Here is a 25,518-nt window from a genome sequence, read left to right on the forward strand (position 1 = left end):
CTTAGAAATATAACTCATCACAACTCCGTGAATAAGGTATCATTATCTTCATTAACTCATGAGGAAACAGATGTGGAGAGCTTATGTAACTTGGTAAAGTTACACAGTTAAGAAATGACCGAGCCAGAACCTACATCTAAAACAACCTGCTTCCAAACGCCCATGACCTTAACCACTCTGCTCTGCTTTCTCTCCTCAAAGAACCCATTTTCATCAATATTATGATGCCAACTGGCCTACTTAACCTATAATTTTAATGTTCCTCTCAACATGGCTACATTGCCACACCAGTGAATTCTCTTGCCTTCTACACAGAGCAACCTTCCCTGTGACCTAGGAAGAAGGAGAAAACCATGAAACAGAATACATCAGTACAGAATAACACTGAATGTGCTCATACACATATTCCTGAACAGCGTTATAATCAACCTCGGTTGACTTACTATTTCTGTCCATTCTCATCTGAGAGCTTAAAAAGCTATTTAAGCATTTTTCTGGTACCCTTTCAGACACGCATAACTATGTGACTGAAAGAAAATATGTAAGAACTCTCTAGGTTGGAGGGAAGAGGTAAAGAAGCTCCCAAAACAAAGTATCTCCTTGAAAAAGAAAGATAAATAAATAAATGTCATTAGTTCTGACCTATCCTCCTTGTGGTTGCCTAGTAACAAAACAGCCACCTTGAGACAATCAGCCTGCATGCTAATTCTCTGAGGGTGACAGAGCAGAAAGTTAGAGACTTGGATGCTACGGACATCACTGAATGTCTGCTCAGCCACTTGCTTGTGAGATAATTGTCTCTGTTAATTAAGGAAGCTAATCAGCATACTTATAACATGAAGCATTCCTTCCTGACAAGATACTAACAATGAAGGGTTGGTATCTCATATTTTTGATTCAACCCTTCTAAGAAATCCTCTCCTCTACCAAGATAGACCCTTTAAGAGTTTATGGGCTCTATGTACTCTAGAACCCATGGGCTCTAGCACCGGAAGAGCCCCACATCTCTATGGTGGGTACCTCATCAGGACAGATCCCAGTAATCAGCCGAGGCTGAATGGAACTGTAATGATTTCCTTTGATGTAATGCATAGGATACACAGAATGAAGCAAAACCCAAGTGGAAGCAGAAATGCTCCCTCTAGCAGGGTGTGATGGCCCAGCACTGAGGAGACAAGAGGATGGGCGGTTCAAGATCAACCTGAGCTAATATTATCCCAACTTCCCTGCCGCCATATTTTCACCTGTGAGCGGAGAGGGGGATGTGGCAGCTTCTGCTTCTTTTCCAGTTTTGTTTTCAGTTTGAGAGACAGTGTCTCCTGAAGCCCCTAAACTTCCTACGGAGTTGAAGATGATCTTAGCTTCCTGAAACTCCTGTCTCTCCCTCTTGCATGCTGGGATTCCCGTCACGGGCTACCACACTTGGTGTGACAACTTCTTGAAGCAAAGACATACCTAGAATGCTTCAGCTCTTTGAGTCCACATATTTTCCCACATTAAGCTGAAAACGCATGACTCAGGGGTCAGTACACTCTTTCGCCCTTAAAAAGCATGAAAGCGCAGCCATATACCTCCCCTGTGTGGGTTCATGGAGTACACTCGACATGGAGTGCAAAGGTAAGTATTCTTTAGCCGGTTATATGGTAAGAATTGCAGCCAAACGATCTGCTGACGACCACATCATTAGCCAAAGTTCAACCAAATCAGAGGACAGATCACTGTTTACTGTTGTGTTCTTGGTAAGATAATGTGGCCAAGGACTTCAGCTGTTCCCCAGCCAGGGACTTTCTGAGAAGATGAGAAGACCCATCTGAGGCAGAGAACAGACTCAAATCTGCCCAAGGGTCAACTCACACGGCATATTGTTCCGTCGTTCTGCCGGGTTATTCACCACCTTCCATTGTAAATGGACCTGGCCCTCCCCTGCGCCAAACAAACCTAATTGCATTGCACTTTTTCCTCTTTTGTTGCTGCCATCTGCTTTCCCCGGTGGCATAACTAAGTTATAAAAGAAGCTAATCCCATGCCTTTGTGTCAAAAGGAAAATTGTGGCTTCACAGAGAGGCTCCATCAAGAAAGTACAGTGGTATAATAAATGCAGAAGAAAAATCATCCTGAAATTCTCCATATTCCTTTCTCATAATAAGTGGTACAACCCGTTTTTCTGAGTAGCTATTGAAAACCGTATGCTCCAAGTGTTATTGAGACTTGTAAAGACCTTGCAGATGAATGTTGTACGTTGCCTGTCTTTGAGGCACTTAAGTTGTACATTGCTTACAGAGAGGCCAAGGATTGGGCACCCAGTCTGAGGTTCCAGAATATACTGGCTTACCAGCTGGACCTGTTGCCAGAGGTTTCCCGAAGAAGGCAGTGATCTTCAAAGACACCATACCATGCCCAAGTGGGAGTTGGGAGTGGAGCGCATACCTGTAAGGTAAGGAGATCCCAAGAAGGTACAGAGGGCACTGGGCAGCATAGACCTATGGGGCCTGTAGGAGCTCCACTCCCTCTGCTGCCAGATCTCCAGTCCCTGCAGAAACTACTACTTGTGAAGCTGCCACTATGGAGGTTCTACCAGGATGGTAGGAACCAGACTCCTGCCACAATGGAAAAACACATGACCCATGAGAATTCCAAAATTCGACGCTTCCTCAAGATAGGTAGAGGTTGAGCCATTCTTCCTGGGACATCTTAACCCTGGACAGAAATTCTAGCCCCAGCAGCTCCTGCTCAGCAAACAACTGGGCAGCCTTTACTGGGGAGCCTGGAAGGTTCTATGTGTCTAATGTATGGCAATCTAGAAAGCTCCATTTGGCACAGAGAACCACAGAGATAATAGGAAGGAGCTGATTTCCACTGAGAAGATCTAAAAAAGGCTGCAAGGAAGAATCCAAACGTGGACATGATAGCAGCTCATATTTATGTCTTGTTCGCATTGGGGAAAGGGTGTCTAACCTTGCTCACACATAGGGAAACCGGAGGAGGATGTTGAATATCCTGCACTGTTGTTCTCTGCTTTAATCTCTTGAGACAGGCTCTCTCAGTGAGCCCAAAGCCACAGGATGGCCTATCCAAAATCTCCATCATCTTCTTTACCTGTCCCTGCCCTCAAACTTTGGGGTTGCAGACAAGTGAGGCCACACCCAGCTTTCAGTTCTTGGGACCTGGAAACTTAAACTCGGGTCCTCAGGCTTGGATATCAAGTGTTTCTACCCAGTGAGCCTTGCTCTCAGCCTCCCTGCATTTTATTCTAAAATATGCTATCCAGGATCTGGAGTTGTGGACTACCCAGGGCACAGTTTAGATTAAGAAGCAAAAGAGTAAATAGATACTTTTAATGAGTTGGTCTGGACCTTCAGTGCCCCAGCAAGAACACTGAAGGAAGCGTATTTTGACTTCTTGACAGCTGTGATCCTACCTTTCCCTCACATTGGTAAATAAGAGGAGAGAACACGGACCCCTAAACCAGGAGGATCACAACAGGCAGAGTGTGCCTCTGCTAGCCTTGGGCTAAGCTTCTGCCACTCCTAATCCTACCGACTTCCAGGAGCTCTGCCCTCCTGATCTCTATTCCGTAGATGTCTGTCCTATGCATTTGCCTCTTCCCTCAACTCATGCTTTCAGTCCATCTCCAACTACCCCCAGCCAGTGTTCTGGTCGTCACTATAAGTACGCATCATCCTTTGACCCTAGATGTTCTGTCTGATGGAAGAAAGAAGGGGGGGGGAGGTAGGAAAGGAAGGAGGGAAGGAGGGAGGGAGAAAGAAAGAAGGATGGAGAAAGGAAGGGAGAGAAAGAGAGGAAGATTATAAATAATGCTAAGATGATGTCTGGTGCTCAGGAAATAGCAGCCAAGAAGCCCCAAATATCTATTTTGAGTCATGATCACTTAGCGGGCACATAGTCACTGGGACTTTATGACCATTAATTAGTTTATGCTCCCAGACCCCTCTAAGGCATCTCTTATCTCCATTTGGCAAATAGAACAAAATGAAAAAGCAGAGGAATTGCCTAATTGACTGGGTTTCAATAAGGAGGAAGAGAGTGGCAGACTGTTAAAAGCAAACCCCACTGCAAAGCCTGAAGATCCTGCATCAGAGGCTTTCTGAAGCAGAGCAGCATCCAAGCCTTTTCCATCCAGGAGGGGCTTAGAAAATCTCCAGCTTCCCAACCTACAGAGAAGAGGTGGTTTGCTCAAAGTCATACTGTGACTAAGACTGAGCCCAGACTGCTGCTCTGGTACCTAGCTTCGGAAACAGGGCTTACCCTTCGATGTTGCAGAAACCTTGAGCAGAGGGGAAATCCCACAACTTACTTATGTCAGGGTAATAGCTAAAACCCGGAAGAAATAGCAGAGCCCGTGGACTTTTCCTGCATTGTATAAAGGCACTTGGCCCAAGGAGCAAGCCAGAACTGAAACCTACCCTCTACCGTGCAGACAAGGCATCTACTCAGGTAGAATCCTCGCGCCTGAGATCCACCTAGCTCTGGTTCCAGTGGAGAGGAGTGTTTTCCTCACTCCAGAGGCCTGGAAGACCAAAGTGCTTGCTCGAAGCTCAAGTCTCTTGGCTCCTTTCCTGTGACTGAGCAGGAAAGATAAGTTGTCTTTGGAACACGGTGAAAGGAAAACTAAGGCTCTTTTGTGACTTCCAACTTCTGTGGCTTTACTGTATACCAAAAAGAAGCCAGTGTGCCTGGCTAAAACGTTCCAGGATACTTGTGTGTGACTGTGTGGCGCACTCTTAATATAGTCTAGCAGATTCAAATCCTCAATTAAAATCTTCCTTTTTCACATCTATGGATTGAACTCAAGACCTTGAACTAAGTAGCTCACTGCCACTGAGCTACACTCCTTTCTTTCTTTCTTTCTTTCTTTTTTTCTTTCTTTCTTTCTCTTTTCTTTTCTTTTTTTCTTTTTCTTTTTTTTTTTTTGAGATATAGGGTCTTATTGAATTACACAGGCTAGCCTAAAGCCTTCCCTGTAGCTATAGCCTAAGTACACTAAACCTCCTGCCTCAGTTACCTAAGGACCTGGGATTACAGGCCTGCACAATTTTGAATGTTTTAAACACTTTTGAAAACTAGTTTTGCCCATAAGAAGATGGCAAAAATAACTCTTCAAGAAGTACAAATGGGCTGGGCACGATGGCACATGCCTATAGTGTTGGCTACTCAAGAGACTGAGGCAGAAGGACCATGAGTTCAAGGCCAGGCTGGGCAACTTATTGAAACCATTTCTGAACCTCAGGCCAAGCGTTGTAGTACAGGCGCCTATAATTCCAGCACTCAGGAAGCTGAGGCAGGAGAATCACCTTGAGATCAGGGCCAGCCTGGGGTATATAGTGAGCTCAAGGCCTTCCTGGGTCTTATATGGTAAGACTGTATATCAAAAATCAGAAGAGGGGGAGCGCGGGAGTGTAACTCAGTGATGTAGTGCCATGCTGTAGGATGCTGGTTCAAACCCCAGTGCAATAACAGCAACGACGACAACAAAACAGTAATGGTTGCCTTCTCCTCCAGAACTACTCCACCATGCTGTGACCGATCTTATATGTAAGACTAGAGATGAGAAGAAAGGACAGAAATCTATGCCTGTTGGCTCTGGCAGGGCTATGGCTATTGGCAGGACAGGCTGCCAAAACAAATTTTCCGTCTTAGCTCTTGGCCACCCAACTCCTTTTCTAGAAGAGGTAGGCATCACAGCCCCAAGGCTCCAGGGCTACTGCCTTGGTGACAGCTGCTCAGCCAGACCTTCCTCTCCCATGTACCCAGCACCAGGCTGGCAGTATCGTAGTGACAAGCAGAACTGTGAGCTGGATCTACAGGGAAAGGGAGAGCGAAGGAAGAGCCAAGAAGACTCCGATGTTTCCAACGTAGACAACAGAAGACAGCAATACTGCGAGCCGAGATAGAGATGGCTAAGAGGAATTCTGTTTGTTTGTTTGTTTGTTTGGTTGGTTGGTTGGTTTTAGTTTGGGTTTGGGGGATTGGAAGTTTTTTGAAACAGAGTCCTGCTCTGCAGCTCTGACTGAACTATGTAGACCTGGCTGGCATTTAACTAACAGATCTACCTGCCTCTGTCTCCTAGATCCTGAGATTAAAGGCATGTGCCACCACATCAAACAGGGGAAGTTTTGAAATGAAAGAAAATAAATTCTGCTTTAGAAATAATTTGAAGGGGGGTTCTGGGGGGTGGGGGTCATGTGATTCTGACTGGCTTCAAACTCACTATGCAGATAAAAATGACTTTCAACTTCTGACCTCCTGCCTCCACCTCCAAAGTGTATGCCACTAGGATTACAGGTGTGTGCCACTGTCACTTCAGGTGTGTGCCACTGAGACTACAGGTGTGTATCACTGAGATTACAGGTATGTGCTATTAAGGTTACAGGTGTCGTCTGCCACTGAGACTACAGAACTTTCTGATACCCCACCAAGTACATTTTGGACTTTTAGAATGAATGAAGATAATTCAGAGTCACAACAAGGGGTCTGAAGAATTGGCTCAGGGATAGTGTATCTGTTCCTTCTGCACGAGAACCTGATCTTGACTCTCCAGCACTGAAGGGGAAAACTGGGAGTGTGGCTCTGTATGTTTGGGACCTCAACATCGGGGGTAGAGACAGGCAGGTCCCAAGAGCTCACTGGTCAGCCAGGCTGGCTGAAACAATGAGCTCCCCCTTCAGTAGGAGACCTTGTCTCAAGGCAATAAAGGGCCTGGCAGGGAAGTAGAGGAAGACACCTGACATCTTTCTCTGCCTTCCAAGTACATACCTGCACATTCACAAGTGTGAGTCACACAAATACATCACACACACTCACACAATACACACCAAAAAACTATAAATAAATAGTCTCAAAACAGTGAGTTGTAATATCGCCTTGACTCTGGAATCAAAGACTAAGGCCCAAATCTTCCATTTACCAGTCACATAAGAGATTTTATGTTTTGTTCAGGTCACTCTTCAGTTTGGTGCTGTGAAAAATGGACGGGTGTAACAGAAGCTACTTCACACAACCGTTGACACCTATTTAAAGTCTGCAAGATGGGGCCTCGTACATACCAGTGAATACTCACTCCATATGTGTGTTATAGTCTAAGAACTCATGGAAGAGTCAAGAACAGACAATTACAAAATAGCAGGCTCCTTCTAGATACTTGTACAGTGAGTGGAAACAGACCCAAAAGTGAATGGGGTGTGTGTGTGTGTGTGTGTGTGTGTGTGCATGCATCTACAGATGGGTGTTTGCGTGTGCTTATATGGAGTGGTACGGGACTGATTCAGCTAATGAAATGACCAGGTGCAGACGAGGCTGACACAGAGCTCTGATGAGCTTGCCAGAACTCATCTTGCTTTGTTTTTCTATTGCTTCTGTCTTTTGGTTCCATTCTGATTTCCTTATGGGTGTCACTCTGAGGCACCCTATGGGGACAAGATGGTTTTTCCAGTAGTAATTTTAAGATGTCTTATTTGGAAACCCTTCTAGGACAAAGTGTCAGTCTCTCAGAAGTAAACCTGCAGCTCAACCCTCCAGGCACGCCATTGGGTCTGCGTGGATCACATGCTCATCACTGAGCCCGTCCTTGTGGCTGAGAAATGACTACTAACTGTGCCTAAGTCATATGCTCAACTCCAGAGCTCATGTTGAGTTCATGGCAGAGAGGATGGGAATATAACACTCAAAGATACTGAGCTGCCTGCTGTCATAAGAATAATTCCTGGAGCAGGGGATCACATGCCTCCATGGCACTGTAGATCACAGCATTCTTTCCAAGGATGAAAATTCAGAAATTGGCCACAAAGGATGAAAATGAATCATAGAATAGATAGATGGCAGATAGATAATAAAAGATATAGATAGATAGATAGATAGATAGATAGATAGATAATAGATAGATAGATAGATAGATAGATAGATAGATAGATAGATAGATGATAGGACAGACAGATAGATAAGATAGATAGACAATTGATAGATAGAAGATAGATTGATAATCATTGAATATACAGGAATAAGGGGAAAGGGTGAAAGGGTGGTTTTAACTGAAATTTAATAATGTAAAATTAACAATATAAATGAAAGAAGCCATTATAAAAATATATACAGTGACATCCTTAAATACTAAGAGGGGATAAAGTCATGCTGATCCAGGAAGGAGAGGGACAAGCCAGCCATGAGGGAGAACATAGGTACATTATTAGTCACAAGGACCAACCCCAGTCCTCTCGAAGATGAGTCAGCTTGCCTTTGTCCACAGCTTCCCCAGCATAGCAAACATTCAAAACACGTCCTCTGTGTCTGCCTGCTGCTTGTGTTCTCATCTTCCAAGAGAAAACACATGTAAACTCTTCAAATTCCAATCTTGAAATAGCCTTAGAGTTTTGCCTTTTGTCCTTCATTTTGTTTAGGTTAAGATCCACTCTCCCAGGAGATGTCAAGCGCCCAATAAAACATAGCATTGTTATCTACGGCTGCAACACTGCACATTGGTTCTCCCGGATCCAGGGATTTCTTAAGAGAGAAATTTTTCTATTAAGCCATCACATCGTGTACTCCATATATATAATTATATGTCAATTTTGTCTCACCAGATCTGGAAAAAGTGAAAGACATGTGCCATTTCTACAGGAGCATTCAATGTTTTAGACACATAAACATTCGAAGCAGTAAAGACACAGGAAAGTGAACAAAGAACTAAGGACATGCCGAACCAGACCAGGGTCCTCGCCCTTCTGTTTCCAAAACTTCTGTCTTAAGTTTGTAGCCCACACTGACAAGAAACTCAAGAAATTGTGCTGGCCCTGCAGGCATGCACCACCATAGCCATTTTCTGCTGAACTCTTACCACACTCACACATACGACTGATGGGTGTGTCTGCGTGTGTATGTGCGTGTGTGTTGTGACTTCAGTCACGTTTTAATAATCTGTACGTCATTAGTATCAATCACAATCTTTATAACCATACATGTATGTGTGAGTATATATATGTATGTGTGTGTGTATATATATACACACAGGTGTGGGGGGTGTGAATATTGGTACATGCTTATAATATCAGCATTTGGAAGGTGAAGGCAAGAGAATCAGAAGTTCAAGGTTGTTCTCAAGTATATAACAAGTTCAAGGCCAGTCTGGGTTACATGGGACTCGCTTCCAAAAACATAGTGTGAAGAATAGCCAAACAGTTAGCATACTGGGTACTCACAGAGATCTCCAAATTCTCTCCCAACCCACAGTTTGAAAGACCTGGGCAACTCCCACTGATTAACAAAGGTGATTCTCCAAGTCGCACCTAAGCCAAGATTTTAGAGCTATTCTTTAGGCCCCCTTCTCCCTCTCCCGTGATTGCCCACACAGGGGTCAGCTGGTCCTAAGCAGCACCGCCCTGTTACCATCAAACCTTTTGTTTCTATTGAGCATGAGTGGCAGCTGCTTTCTAAGCTCATGTAAAAGAAATCTTCCATATCATCAGACTCCGTGCTGTTCCCATCGCATGCGCACAGCCACCTTCCTCAGTCACGACTTCTCAGGTAGGTGTCCAGCATTCTCTTTACCTTCCAGGCTTCTGCCTGGCCAGAGTGTTAACATATTTTATCCACCTCACCCAGCAGCCCCTTAACTTTTCTGTCCTTTTCCAAGGTAAAAATCAAGCAGTGTGCAGACCCACCCGTGTCGATGCTCATTGCAAGAAGGGTCATCCATACTGGGTAGAACCCATTCCTTCTCTGGCAGCAGTATCTCATTTGGGGTGGGGGTGCTGTTTGGTTTTTTTGGTCACTTATTTGTTTGAGTCAAAACTATCTCTTGTAGCCAGGCTGGACTCAAACTCACTATGTTGCCTAGAATGACTTTAAATTCCTGATCCTCCCACTTCTGTTTTCTATGTGTTAGAATTCGGTGTGTTCCACAGTACCTGTCCAGTGCTGAGAGAGAGAGAGAGAGAGAGAGAGAGAGAGAGAGAGAGAGAGAGAGAGAGAGAGAGAGAGAGATCTGTCCCTTCCTTAGCTCCTTTTTTTTGAACATCAAGAAATGTGGGGGGGTGGGGAGGACCAAAAACAGAATCTCACTACATAGCACAAACTGGCCTTGAATTTGTAACCCTCCTGCCTCACCCTCCTGGGTGTGAAATTCCAGGTAGACACTGCAATGCCTAGCTCCGGAGGATGATTCCTATGGTCTATATTTCATGCAAACAAGAAACAACATGATGATGACATCTTGAAGATGATTTCGTATTACACTCCTGTTAGCCACCAAGCCTTTCGTTTACAGATTTCTGGAAATTATTGGAAGAGAAGGTGTTAAATTTGGTTACTTCTTTTGCTTGGCAGTATCCATGACTTTATTTCCTCATAAAAGGCCCAAGTTGGCCCATGAATGACAGCTGGCTCCAACTCACATGTAACAGTGATGGAGCAACCTTCTTCTTGAATTGAGTTGGAATCTTTTTCATCACCCAGAGGTAGGTGATTACTTAATACCTTGCCCAGAGCAGTTCATGCAGTCCTTCCTTAGAAAACAGGGATATAGGATGAATACATCCCTAAAGAATAGAGCCTTGTCCACAGTAGATGCTCAGTAGATACTTCACTGGTTGGCTCTGCATGTCTCTGTCACTTTTCTTGTGTTTACATAATGCCACAGTGAACTTAAGTTTCGTTCTTTTGTTGTTCAATTTTGGGGATTTGGTTCTGTTTCCTTCTGCTTTATAGCTACAATTCTACATAGCAAAGCAAGATATTAGGTTCTTCTCCTGACCATTTCTGAGCTTCCTCTGCCCTTTGCCTAAAAAGATACCTTGAAGCATATCACAATAAACTATAATAATGCAGCCGGGCGGTGGTGGCGCATGCCTTTAATCCCAGCACTCGGGAGGCAGAGGCAGGCGGATCTCTGTGAGTTCGAGACCAGCCTGGTCTACAAGAGCTAGTTCCAGGACAGGCTCCAAAACCACAGAGAAACCCTGTCTCGAAAAACCAAAAAAAAAAAAAAAAAAAAAAAAAAAAAAAAAAAAAAAAAAAAACCTATAATAATGCAGTCATTCATTTGACAACTTTATATTGAGAACTTTTCTAACATCCTAAGCCCTGTTTAAGTGTCCTGCTAAGAGCTGCAGCGTAGACTAGAGGAGACCCCGATGAGGAAGGGCTTACAAGAGGGCTTGAATTGTAATGACCATGTCTATGAGCCATCACAAAACTGTTCCTTCCAGTTTTTTCAGGTACACCAGATCTTCAACACCCAAGAAAACAAAGAATTTCTGGAAATGGAAAAGGTTGAACAGCAAGCCTTCAAAGTTGACTGTCATGGAAACCAAAGGATGCAATCGCCAGCATCAGTACTGTCAGCAACAGATCAAATCATGTGAGAGGTGACAAGTGAATGTCACACTCGCCCATAGCATAACCTGAGGTTAGTGTTGACAAAATCCAGTGACGTGTTGCTAGGAGGAGCAGGGCTCCCTTGAAGGAACAGCAGGCTGTGAGTCAGAGACCTGGCTTTCTAGGGGCTGAGCTACCATATTTACAAACAAAACACAGAGGCCCAGAAAAGCATCCCTCTTCCCTTCATTGATCAAGAGAAACAAAACAAAATCCACTATAAATACCACGGTGCATAATGAGCTAGATTAGGTGATACAAATACCCCAGGTTTTCGGAAATTAAAGCTGTGGATCGTGGAAGCCATGTTTTGCCTGGTGTCTACATTTTTTTTTTTTTTTTTTTTTTTTTTTTTTTTGGTTTTTCGAGACAGGGTTTCTCTGTGGCTTTGGAGCCTGTTGGTGTCTACATTTTAAGGTTACTATTACACCTTCGAAAACTACTCACAGACAAAATGGCCACTTAAAAGGCTCTCTTTAAAACAGTTTTTGTTCTGTTTTGGTGGTGGAAGTTTTTGGTTTTTAGAAAGGACTTTACTCTGCAGCCAGCCTTGAACTGGGTAATCCTCCTGTCTCAGCTCACAAGTACTGTTATTCATTTATGATTTTATTTTGCTTGGTCTTCTCTTTGCTTGGATTATCTAGACAACTGCCATTTTGCTCTGGGTCTACAGTCATAGCCTCCTAAGACAAGGTTTTCCTTTATGTGACCCAGACCGACCTGCATTTTGGAATCCTCCTGTCTCCGCCTACCAAGTGGTGGAATTTTGGGTCCCACTTTTAGAAAACATTTTGATATGAGAAATAATTCAAGAGATTGGGGAGTCGGGCGATGGTGGCGCACGCCTTTAATCCCAGCACTTGGGAGGCAGAGGCAGGCGGATCTCTGTGAGTTCGAGACCAGCCTGGTCTACAGAGCTAGTTCCAGGACAGGCTCCAAAGCCACAGAGAAACCCTGTCTCGAAAAACCAAAGAAAACAAAACAAAACAAAACAAAAAAGAGAGAGAGAAGAGAGAGAGAGAGATTGGGGAGATCGTTACATGGTTAAAATCACTGGCTGCACCAGGCAGTGGTGGTACACACCTTTAATGCCAGTACTCAGAGGCTGAAGTAGGTCGATCTCTGTGAGTTCGAGGCCAGCCTGACCTACAGAGAGAGTTCCAGAATAGCCAAGGCTACACTGAGAAACCCTGTCTTGGAACAAAATACAAATAAAGAAAACAAAATACAAACAAAGGGTCACTGGCTGCTCTTCCAGAGGATTTAGCTTCTACTCTTAGCGCCCACGTGCTAGCTGATAACTGTCTAAAACTTCACTCCCAGGGAATCCTATGCTTTCTTCTGACCTCCAAGGGCACCAAGTGCACAAGTGGTGCACAGACACACATTCAAGCAAAACACAATATGTGCGAAAGAAAATTAAACTTTTAAATGTATTTTTTAAAATTCAAGAATCCATGACACTTACGTTAGAATCAAATCACAGATAAAGCAAGATAGCTATGATAGTGACCATCATGTGTTCTGCGGCCATTGATAAGGGGGAACTTTTGTTTGTTTTGTTTTTTTTTTTTTTTGGTCTGGTTTTTTGAGACAGGGTTTCTCTGTAATTTTGAAGCCTATCCTGGAATTTACTTGGTAGACCAGGCTGGCCTTGAACTCATAGGAGATTCACCTGTCTCTGCCTCCCAAGTGCTGGGATTAAAAGAGTGCACCACCACCGCCCTGCTTGTTTGTTGTTCTTAAAGACAGATCAAAGACAGAGTATGGAGCGACCATCTCATGGTATGGTGTGTGGGGGAGTCCGTTCTTGTCAATAACTGTCAAAAAGAGCAAGGAGCTGCTGTGTGTTTCCCCATCTTGTCCATGAGCAAGCAGCAGTCAAAGGTGGGCTATGGGGCGAGAAGTTGGATTTGGCGTCTTCCAAGATGTTTTTTTTTTAAAAAAAAAAAAAAAAAAATGATGTCCAGCTGGGCGGTGGTGGCGCACGCCTTTAATCTCAGCAGTCAGGAAACAGAGGCAGAGGGATCTCTGTGAGTTTGAGGCCAGCCTGGTCTTCAAAAGCTAGTTCCAGGACAGCTAGAAAAACCCTGCTTCGAAAAACCAAAACAAGAAGAAAATATATTGTTCATTTACATGTGCATGCATGAGTGCCGGTGCCCTTGGAGACCAGAGACCTCGGGTCCTGTAGCTGGAGTTATAATCAGTTCTAAGGGGCCCAACCTGCACGCTGGGAATGCAACACAGTCCTGTGCCCTCTGGGAGAGAAGCCTGTGCTCTCAATCACTGAGCCGTCTCTGAGCTGTCTCTCAGCTCTGAAATTCCTTTACTCCATTTCCAAGATGGGCCACATTTTCTCTAAAATGATTTGTAAAGTGTTCTTGTAAGAATAAATGTGTCCCTTCTAGCACTAGGCAACAACTGGAGAGGCACTGCAGAGCCGGAAGATAAAGGTCCCTTCCTGCAGGGTAACGAGTTGTCTTCCTGAAGCTGACTGTTCACACAAGGCTGGGAAGTCACCAGAACCAAATTGACAAAAGCTTTCAAATGCCAGCCTGTGGAATTTGAGTGAGATCTTTCAGGCCACAGGGAGTTATTGAAGATGTTTGTACAAGGAAATACAATTCAATTAAGCAAAGCTTCAGGGAAGGCTGTCTGGCATTTACTTAGGATGGATTAGAAATGAGCAAGACTGAGAAAAAGCAAGGGGATTATTAAGAGGGATAAGAAAATAAGAATTCAAACTTGAGGAATGGGAAAAGTGAGACTGGAATAAAGAAAACCCCGGGAAAGAAAGATCCATGGTTCTTGATAACTGTGATAGTCGGAAAGAGGCTAAAGGACCAATCAGAGGCATGAAGGATGGTGAGCAAGAGTCACACCCTTCTCAAAACTAGGTCGCCAAACATGGCACTGCACACTTGTAATCACAGCACTGAGGAGCCTGAGGCTAGCTAGAAGATTGCAAGTTCGAGACCCACCTCAGCCACACAGTAGGACCCTTGGTAACTCAAACCCAAAACAAGCAAGAGAACAAGAGCAAGGGACAAGCCAATGACACCCAACCCGGAAAGCCAGTTCTTGGGGGCGTCCCTGGCCAAGCAAACATCTCCAAGTGACAAAGTCCCTGCCAGCTGGCTCCAGTGGAATATTACCAGCTGCTATCTCAAAGGAAACTGGGTTCCTTACCTTCTTCCTAAATGAGCCAAGCTGTTGTACCGGCAACCAACACACATGACAGGCACTTAACCAAGCATAAAGCCACAGGCCTAACACATGGGAGCATACAGATAGACCATCCCAAGCCCTCAGCTCCCTGTTAGAGGGGGTTCATTCACACACAGAGCCGAATGAAGAGAGAAACCCCCTCCCAACTTCTGAACCATTTCGTCTCCATACACCTGTCTAGTATTTTTTTTTTTAATGCATAAGACCATGACAAAATTTGCTCTCTTACAAGGAAATAGGGCAGCTAGGGATACTTTAAAGCACGAGCATATTTTGAGCTGGTACTTGAGATAATATTGGGGGAGAAAAATCCTTCAGCAACTGAAGCCCCATCTACGTCAAAAAGGTAAATACACGCAGAGCTGATGAATTTGAACAATGTAGAAAACGGGGCTGTACCATTCGGGCTCCTGTGTCTGTTTTTCTCAACGGTGGATGGTTTTATTTTGTTTGGTTTTGTTTTTGCTTGGATTATCTGGACAATTGCCTCGACTCTCCCTTTCACTCTGGGTCTATAGACACAGCCTCCTCGGTGTGCTATTTTTACCGTGCTCTCACAAGGACTGAGTACAATGGAGCACCTAGAAATGAGCCTCACGGACAGGCTTAAGCCAGTTGAAAGGGTATGCTTCCTGCACATATATTTTTCCATGATGCAGGAAAACGAGCAGCTCTCTGCCCTCCCCACCCCCCTAACATTCGTCGCCTCTCCTGGGCTGAAAACAACGTGTGGGCAAACAGGCTCCTTGATAAGGGCAAAACAGAACAGCCGTCTGGAAGGCACGCCTCATCGGGCAAGTGATGCATGCAGCCTCCAATCTGCCGCCTGGAAGTCCCCTGGACACCAAACAGGCTTTCCCCCGCAGTGTGGTTTTTCCTAAGCAAGGGTGGAATTCCATGATTCCCTTCAAGGCCAACTGGAAGGCTAACGCAGACGGGCTGAGCAGTGATCTTGCACTAAGAGCTCTGAACTCAAGTTCAGTCTGGTGGCTGGAAGCCATGGAAGTTCTCCTCCTTAGATATCTTCTGTGCTGCTCACCCGGAGAGCTTGTAGCTGCTTCTCCATATAAAAATGACGCTTCCTTTTTAACAAGGAGCTTCTGGAAGTTTCTTCGTGCACAATGATGCATTACATATTAGAGAGAGAAAGAGAACAGGAGAACAGTGCAAATAAAGGATCAGAACAGCTCCCACTGCTGCTGAGAAAGGGGTCAGATGTTTTGTTGGTAGGTTCAAGTCCCTGGACCTGGGCTCCTCCACTGAACTGGAAATTGGACGCAAGGAGAGTGCTCTGCCCCTGCCTCTCTTCCACAGTCTGAACCAAGCTGAAACAAATCACCTGAAGATCTTGGGCTTCCTGTTACACAGAGGGAGAACCCAGGTGCCCTGGCTTTGCGGTCTATGTCCCGCCTAGGTTCAGAATTATAGTGTGGTTGGAAGGTTAGGCCAAAGTTAAGTTCTCTTTTTTGGTTGGTTTTTGTTTGTTTGTTTGTTTTCTTTTGTTTTGTCTTCTGGTTTTGTTTTTGTTTTTTTGAGACAGGGTTCTCTGTAGCTTTGGAGCCTGTCCTGGAACTAGCTCTTGTAGACCAGGCTGGAGAGATCCACCTGCCTCTGCCTCCCGAGTGCTGAGATTAAAGGTTAAATTTTCATATAATCACTTTTTCCTTATAGATAAAATTCGTAAATCGATACAACTAGCAAAGCTTCCTTAAGAATGCTTTTATTTATAATTTATATAAAATCAAGAACATTAGTCACCAAGGTGGGTGTTATGATTATTATTACGCTTGTTGTGGGGATTGTATAGTTGGCTGGGTACATGTTAACACCTTCCCAGGACACAGTCTATATCCAAAAAAGAGAAGAGAAATTAAATTCTTTCCCCTTAGAGAGTACTTAACTACTATGCCTAAGGCCCTCAGTTCGATTCCGGTACCACTGCAGCCAGCAACATCAAAACCAAACACAGAAAGAAAAAGAAAGAAACGTTAAAGAAAGATCCTTACGAAATGGTGCCAGGCCCCTGTGAGGACATATGACCCTCAGAGAAATGCCGTGTGAGAAGGAACCAGGCAGTTCCTGCCAGGGCCTCATACTTTACAAGAGCTTTCAGGGAGATGACAGGGCAAGCAAAGAAAAGAACTTTCTTAAGTAAATATCAAATCAATTAAAGGAACAGATCCATGGAAATAAATCATTTACAGAAACAGGTCCTACCTGTGGATTCTTACACGAAACCCACTAAACGCTAGGCCTCGAAACCCCGTGTAAACAGATTCTAAAATGATTCTGTCTCCTCACACACACAGTACGATGTAACGTGTTCAAACAAACCCTGCAAAACAAAGGCTTTCAAGATATAAAAATTCATAAGCCCTTCTTATCAGAAAGAAGGCGAAGGAATATTATGGCATTTTTACAGCGTGTTTGCTTTAGCGTTTGTCATGGGGTTATCCTGTGCAAAGGTAAGGGCTGGAATGCAGTGTGATTCTTTCCTGCCTACTTCTGTCACAAGGTCTACTTAAAGGGCAATTTCTTTTCTTCAGTTCTTTAAATGCTTCCAAAAAAGATATCTTAAGGTCAAGAAACTCCAACAATGTGCAAATATCTTTCAGGAGTAGTCAATTTCCCCCCTGGTACCATTAAGGGAGGTTTTATTGTAGTCAGTCAAAAGCTAGTTTATGGAGGGTCATGTTTCTGTTTACCCTGGGACAGTCTGAGTCATCGGAACCAGGAACAGAACCAGGCCAGAAGCAGGTGAAGTGTTCTCAGTCAAGCCAGTTTGGATCCCAGAGGCTGTCAAAATGCCATTTCACACAAATTTTGAAACATACATGTGTGATGCACACACACACATAGAGTATGTACTGAGGCCTCCTGTCAAGCTTTTGAGGCTTTGTATATTGGCAAAATTCTATTACATGACTCAAATAATCCATGGTGTATGCTATGAGATTTAGTAGCTAAAGACTTTTTGTGTTTCCTGTGACTCAGTCACTTTGAGATAGAATTTATGATATCTTTTTTCCTTCAAATATCTCTTCATTAACTGAAATCTAGCAAACAAATTAATACTCTGTCTTCAAACAAATTAGGAAACCCCTCTGTGATATCTGGTCTCCACCAGGTACATTCACGAATAACTTAGTTGGTACCAGATACTGTGGGGTGAGGGAGGGGCAGCAAGAGAGAACAGAACAGACAGGTCCTCAGAATCGAATGGGAAAAGTTGTGTCTTGGTACTGATGGAACAGTCCTGATTCCTTGTCGTGGTGGGATTCGAAGAGGAAGCTATAACAAATGTACTTTTGAATACCTTAATTGGCCATTTGCATTGGTTGATGCCTGGTATTTGACAAGACAAGAACAAGGACCAGTGGCGGGCTGTGGATGAAGGAGATCGGCTGATATGATTGGCTGTCTTAGCTAACTGATGCAGTCCACTTACAATTAGGTTATGATTCTCTCTACATGGAAACAACTTTGGGACAATCTTAAAGCGTGTGCAGAGGCAGCTTGAGTAAACACAGTTCAACTTATCAGTGGTTCCAAGGGTCCTCACACAGGGCAAAAGCTCCTAGAACTACACTTGTGTATCTGCACATGCACACGTGTGTGCAAACTGGTAAAAGTCCTGTCCAGTTCTGTAATAGACTGATATTGCACCAATATTAATTTTCTGGATTTGGTGATATTTGATAATTATGTAAAAGTGTTATTCTTTGAAAAATACAGAGTTGGATACAAAGTACATAAAACTGTTTTTATTGTTGTACTTCTTATGACCCTAAACTTTCTCCTTTTTCCAAATTATGATCTAACTATGTAGCCCAGGCTAACCTCCAACTCATGACCTACCAGCCTCAAACTCCTTAGCCATTGGGATTACAAGTGTACAGTTCCACAATTTGCTATGAAATTATTTCAAAATAAAATACTTAATTAATGAAATGCTAGCCTTCCTTTTCATGCAGCTTGCACTGTACTCTGTTGGGAGAGATAAATTAGCTGATAAAATCATCACAGATTGCTTTATTTATTTCAAGAACTCCTTTGCTGGTTTGGTTGATTGATCAGTTGGTTAGCTAGTTGTTTTTTGTTTTTTTTTTTTTTTAGATAGGGTTTCTCTGTGTAGTCCTGGCTGTCCTGGAATTCACTCTGTAGCCCAGGCTGGACTCAAACCCAGAGATCAGCCTTCATCTGCCTCTCAAGTACTGGGATCAAAGATGTGTGTTACCAACTCCCAGCTTTCTTGGTTAATTTTCTTTTTTTTAAATTTTTTTTTAATAGAAAGGGCTATATTGTGCCACATTAAACTGTTAAATGTAAAAAAAAAAAAAAAACTGAAGTAGTCATATTAATCGCAAAGCAGAGGTTAGGACAAGAAACAGCTCAAGAGGTAAAAATGACACATTACAGGGTAACGAAGACTTTCAACCCTGAAGATCCGTCTCTAAAATGTGTCCGTACCAACAACGGAGTTTCAGGTCATATTAGTAACCTGCCAGAAATGGAAATGAGAAATTTCCAAACCAACAGTTTGGGTTGGAGCCCCAAGGCTCTCGTTCAGTAATCAGTAGAACAAAATCAGAACCCTCTCCCCACAGAAAGGAGTCTATCTAACCAGTGTTAGAAAATGTGGCACAGCCCCCCGACAACTGCCTCAGCTGTATTACGGTACACAGTAGATTTATGTATTACACTCCGCCCACACGGAACCCTGCCTCTTCAAGTGCACAGACAGGACAGCCCATAAGCACACACTCAGGGTAACAGAGCCGATCTGAATGTCTTGTCCCCGGAGCTGGGGACAAAACCCAGGCCTTTCTACCATTCAGTACTCACTTCATTTTTGTTTTCTGTTCTGTTTTATGTGTTTGTTTTGTATTTGTGTTTGTCTATTTGATTTTTGGTTTTATTTTTTTACTTTTGGGGTTTTTTTGTTTGTTTGTTTCCTTTTAAGTTTTTGTTTTCAAGACAGGGTTTTTGTGTATTACAGTTCTGGCTGTCTTGGGACTTGACATGGCCAAGGGATATTGTGTATACAGACCCCGTATTCTTTATCTGCTCATCAACCGATAAGTAGGCGTCTGTGAACAGTGCATTGATGGATACAGCTGTGTACGTGTCTCAGGTTTGCCGACCTTTTGCATTATACCCACCATGGCAAGATCATCCAGATATTTAAGTTAATATTATTATTATTAGTTTTTTGAGAAAGGGGTCTTTAATCCCAGCACTTGTGAGGCAGAGGCAGGTGGATCTCTGTGAGTTCGAGGCCAGCCTGGTCTACAAGAGCTAGTTCCAGGACAGACTCTAAAGCGTCAGAGAAACCCTACCACAGGAAAAAAAAAAAAAAAAAACAATTATTGAGGAGAGGAGGGGACAGAAAAGAGCAATGGGTAAGGTTGGGGACATTCTCAGTTGCAAGAGAGCTCATCTAGTATGCATAAAGCCTTGGATTCCATCTCTAGAATGTGTAAAACCAGGCATAACGGTGCAGAAACTCAAGAAGTAAAAGCAAGAGAATCAGAAGCTGAAGGACATACTCTACTCAGATACACAGCAAGTTCAAAGCCAACTTGATCTACATGCATATGAGAAAAATAAAGCACAGAAAAAGAGTAGAGAGAATTTGATCAAAGTATATTATACACAAAGTATATTGTATACATGGCATAATCCAGCTCACAGTTTGAATGTTCTTGACATATATTAAGAAAAACAAACAGAAATTTTTTATTTAAAGTTAAGATTTGCTTTGCGTCAGCCAGCCTTGGTGGCACAGGCCTGTAATCCCAGGTATTTGGAAGGCTGAAGCAGAAAGATCCCAAGCAAAAGGCCTATGCAGTAAACTTGGTGGTAGTTAGCTATGTGCAATGCCTTGAGTTCAAACCCCAGCATTAAAAACATTATATATATATAAAATATGAATATATTATATATATATATATAATAGGTGGAATAAGAAAGAACAACAATTAAAAGTTTTAAACAAGCTGGGTGGTGCACACCTGTAATTCAGGCATTTAGGAGGCAGAGACAGGAGGATCTCTGTGAATTTCAGGCCAGCCTGGTCTACGGAGCGAGTTCCAGGACTTGCTCCAAAAGCTACAGAGAAACCCTATCTTGAAAAAAGAAAAAAAAAATTACCCAACACCAGGAATTGAAATCTCATGATTTAGATATATAGATTATTAATTTAATTTTAACATGTTGAAATCAATTATCATATATTTGAACTAAATTCTGAAAATAATCTTTCTCTGTATAAAGGTCACCTCATACTCACTGGGCCGGGGAAATGCCGTGAACACAAAGGTGCTTTCCCAGGGCAAAGCTCATTCATTGCACACTGGATGTGTGGCCCCTGTGATTTCCTCACCTTCGGAAACTCAACAGCGTCATTAGCGGTAGTGAGGGACTGCGTTCACACCCTCTTCTTAGGGAAAAAAGTCCCTCTCAAGAGAAAAGACAGGGAAAGGTCCTTTGCTGCCAAACTCAACAACCCGAACCCCAAAGGAGAGTGACTCCCACAAGTCAACCTCTGTCTTCCACACATCATCCTTGATATGTAGAAGAAAGGAAATCACTTGATATCGACAGCACTGAATTTGGCACTGAGTTACCAAATGTGTTTAGGGTAACTGGCCTTATGAGTCTTGGAGGGGAAACCATGGTTCACAGAACCCTTCAGAACAGAGAAAAAAACCAACTTGCTTCAGAAAATATTTGTGGAAATAAATGCCAAATTGGGGGTATTGTCCATAAAAATAAACCAGCAGAAAAATCAAAACTAAAATAGTCAACTTCCCACCACTAGGAGTACCTCAGCATCTTCAAAATTTCCCCCAAAGAGATGCTGTCCATTTACTTATTGTCACTTAACGTTAAAATGTAAATTTCTGGCTGGGCAGTGGTGGCACATGCTTTTAATCCCAGTACTCAGGGGCAGAGGCAGGTGGATCTCTATGAATTCAGGGCCAGCCTAGTCTATAGAGAAAACTCTGGGACAAATTCCAAAGCTACTCAGAGAAACCCTATCTCCAAAAACTAAAACAAAAAGCAAACAAGCAACAAAAAAGTAAATTTCTGCCACACATCTGCTCCCCAATAAACCCCATGCTGACGGCATTAGGAAACATTCATTTTATTTTTTCTTTGAGCTGCTTGGGAATCTGACACATTGTGTCACCCTTTCTGGACAAACCCTGTAATATGTTTCATGAACCTGAGATTAACACCAAGACTTTTTTTTTCCAGACAGGCTCTTCACAAATACAAACACTAGCCCAACTGGCTTCCTGCCTTAGCTTCCTCGATTTATCCAGCCCTCTGTGGATCTCTGACCTGCTTTCCAATTGTTTACCCTGGCCCTGACCTGGCATTCACAGCCGTAGGGCACAATTTCTGGCATTTTCCCACAGACTCCACCCACCGCAACTGCATACCAAGTCTGTCAAGGAAGAGCATTTGACCTCAGAAGACTGGAAATGATTCTGGCTTACTTGGTGTTCAGACTTCAAAGACTCATCAATAACATCTCACACGTCATGAACTCTGCGTTCAAGGTTCTCTACTAAAAATGAGGCATTTTAACAACCACAGATGAGATTCCTATAGTTATGAAGGGAGGGAACGACCAACATGGTCTTACAGAACATCTGTGGTGTACCATAGAAATCACACAGAAGCAGAGGAGAACCGGAAAGAGAGGATGGGGAGAAAAGACTCCTCCCTGGTTGTCAAGTCAATGTGAAATGTCAATGACTTAGATCAACCTGACTCCATGATTGCTCCAAGGTCAGGGACTTGGAGGCTGAAGCTGGAGAGTAGCCTAAGAGGTTAAGAGCACTTATTGGTCTTGCCGAGGACCCGGTTTCAATTCCCGGTACCCACATGATCCCAACCACCTGTTATTCCACTTCTGGACCCAACACACTCTTCTGACTTCCCGAGGCACTGGGCACGCATGCGTTGCGCATAGACATGCAAGCAAAACACTCATACATATAAAATAAAATACATAAATCTTAAAAAACTAAAAAGACTTGGAAAATAATATTTGAATTTCCATTTCCTGGGTTTGGGAACTCAAGACGATGCGCTGGCCTTTTGATTATGTTGGCAAATTGAGTTTGGGCTGTAAGGAGTCTGAGATGTGTGTAGGATAGATATGAGGTCATGTCCAACATGACTAGAGGAGAGAACTCCATGAACTAGACTTGTGGAGTTGAGAGACGCAAGCATACACAGGTGTCTGAGTGAAGGAATTGCTCCAGGATAATACGAGGTGATGGGACAAGAAAGCAAGGTGGCCTTCTGGAGACTCTGTACCCTGTACTGAGAAAAAAGGGCAGAAGAGGGGCCAAGAAAAACAGCCAGAGAACACTAAAATGAAAAACTAGGCATTACATTTGTTTTGAGTGTGGCTGAGTGGATGTGGCGTGAGCACCACAGTGAGCAAGTCGGGAGGTCAGAGGACAACTTGTGGGAGTCAACATTCTCCTTTCACCCCGGGACTGGATAGTGAGGCCTGTTCAGCAAGCACACAGCTATGAGTTAGCTGGGAAGTATGAAGATGTTTTTGGGACCTTGGATCTATTTGAAGAAAGCAAAGCGTTGAACATATGGGTCAGAAGAGAATGGTAAAAACAATCCAGAAATAGAGATGACATGACAAAGACTCAGCATGACAAGAACTGACAGAAGGGAAGGAAGGAAGAAAGGAAGGAAGGAAGGAAGGAAGGAAGGAAGGAAGGAAGGAAGGAAGGAAGGAAGGAACATGACCAGCGTAAAATGGCTGCTCATGAGGGATGATGTTTCTCCTCCAGACTGGCCGAGCTTTGCAGCCTTCTGCATGAAAGTGAAGATGAAGCCATGTCCCCAGCCCACAAGAAAAGGGTTCAGAGCAGATGTGCAGGGAAAAGCTCAGTGCTTGGAAACGGGTCTGCCTTGCTACTGATGCTCTATCCTCTGAGACAGGAAGTTCTTTTCCCTGAAACTCAAGAGGGAATGCTTTTCAAATAACTAGTCGTGACTCACTGTGTGTGTGTGTGTGTGTTGCCCTGGTTGTCCTGAAACTTGCTATGTACAGCAGACTGGTCTCAAACTCCCTGAGATCAGCTTGCTTCCTGCTTGGATGAAAAGAAAGGACCATCACACCTGGTTCGTTTTTTTAAATACTATTTTCTGAAGGATTATAATATCATTCCATCTCTTCTCCCTTCCCATCCCTTCTTTCCTGTTGTCCCATGTACGTCCCACCTTTCAAATCCCTGGCCTCTTTTTCTTTAACTGTTTTTATGAACGCACGTAAATACAGCCTGCTCGGTCTGTATAAGTTACTTGTGTGCATATGATTATTTCAGAGCTGACCATTTGGTATTGGATAACCAATTGGCGTGCTCTTTCCTGGGAAAGACTGTTTCTCCCCTTCACAGCTTTCCTTGGTAGCAGTGACTCTGCCTGGGGTTGAAGCCTCACTGAGGTCTTCTCCTTCCACCCTAGCATGTCTGCCGGTGTTGTCCTTCTTCCAGGCTTGTTTAGGAAGCCATGTTGGTGAGATTTCATGGCTGTGACTTCTCTGACTTTTCTAGGAGACAGAATCTTACAGCAAACTTCCAGTGCCTCGGGCCCCTACCATCTCCCTCCCTCTTCTCCCACAATGATTCCTGAGCTGTCGATGTAGAAGTTGTGTTTATTGGTGTATCGTTTGGGACGGGGCTCCACGCATCTCCATTCTGATAGATTGTGGTTTTCTGTAATGGTTTCTGTGGCAAAGAGACGTGTCTTTGAAGAGGGCCAGTCATGAAGTTTTAAAAATAAGTTTTGCCGGGCTATGGTAGCGCACGCCTTTTATCCCAGCACTTGGGAGGCAGAGGCAGGTGGATCTCTGTGAGTTCGAGACCAGCCTGGTCTACAAGAGCTAGTTCCAGGACAGGCTCCAAAACCACAGAGAAATCCTGTCTCGAAAAACCAAAAAAAAATAAAATAAAATAATAAGTTTTATATGAAATAATTGGCTGCGTGGCTTTTAGGTGACTCACGACTCTGTTGTTATTGTTGGCCACGCAACATATTTCCTAGTTACAGCACAGCATTGTACCAGACTCACACAGGGCCAGGCATAAATGAAATTTTTTAAATACAAAATTTCAAAACGGGTATTGTTAGTGTGTGTTTATAATCCCAGCATTTAGGAGGCAGAGGCAGATGGAGGCAAAGATACTATTCAAATTCAGGCCAGCCAGGGTTGCAAAGTGAAATTCAGTCTCAAAACAATAACCAAGCCGGGCGGTGGTGGCGCACGCCTTTAATCCCAGCACTCGGGAGGCAGAGGCAGGCGGATCAAGGCCAGCCTGGTCTACAAGAGCTAGTTCCAGGACAGGCTCCAAAGCTACAGAGAAACCCTGTCTCGAAAAACCAAAAAAAAAAAAAAAATAACCAATAAACAAAAGCAAACAAGCAAAAAAAAAAAAAAAAGACAAAAACGGAAGAATGCTGTTGTGATTTCTGAACATAGCTGGCTTCTGGCTCTCTTCCTCTCCTTATTTTACATAATCCTATCTTCTTGGGGCCTTGAGCTTCCAAAGCAGAACAGCCCTGTTGATGACTTCAAAGAGGAAGTTGAGGCTTCCTCTTTGATGTGTACCTTAATCTCAAGATTCTGGAGGCAGAGGCAGGTGAATCTTTGCAAGGCCAAGGCCAGCAGGACCTACACAGTGAGACCTTATCTCAAAAAGAAAAGAAAAAAGAAGTAAAGCATCACAGGAAGCCAGATAAATTCTTTGCTATCTTTTCAGAATAATACTTAGGAATAATACTTCACCTTCCTTCTGATGGCGTCCGATAACTATAGTCTTACTCAGCCCTCTCTTGCCAGTCTGAGAAGGAAGCCCACAC

The 25,518-nt window shown here is 43.6% G+C and overlaps 1 non-coding gene across 1 annotated transcript; it reads left to right on the top strand.

Moving 5' to 3' along the window:
- The first annotated feature begins 20,897 nt into the window (after positions 1 to 20,897).
- LOC130885371 (U1 spliceosomal RNA) lies at positions 20,898 to 21,056 on the top strand. The gene has a single exon (XR_009058141.1). It is a non-coding gene; the product is annotated as a U1 spliceosomal RNA (small nuclear RNA).
- Positions 21,057 to 25,518: the final 4,462 nt, after the last annotated feature.

This window comes from Chionomys nivalis, chromosome 12 (assembly GCF_950005125.1).
Source record: "Chionomys nivalis chromosome 12, mChiNiv1.1, whole genome shotgun sequence".
Lineage (NCBI taxonomy): Eukaryota > Metazoa > Chordata > Mammalia > Rodentia > Cricetidae > Chionomys > Chionomys nivalis.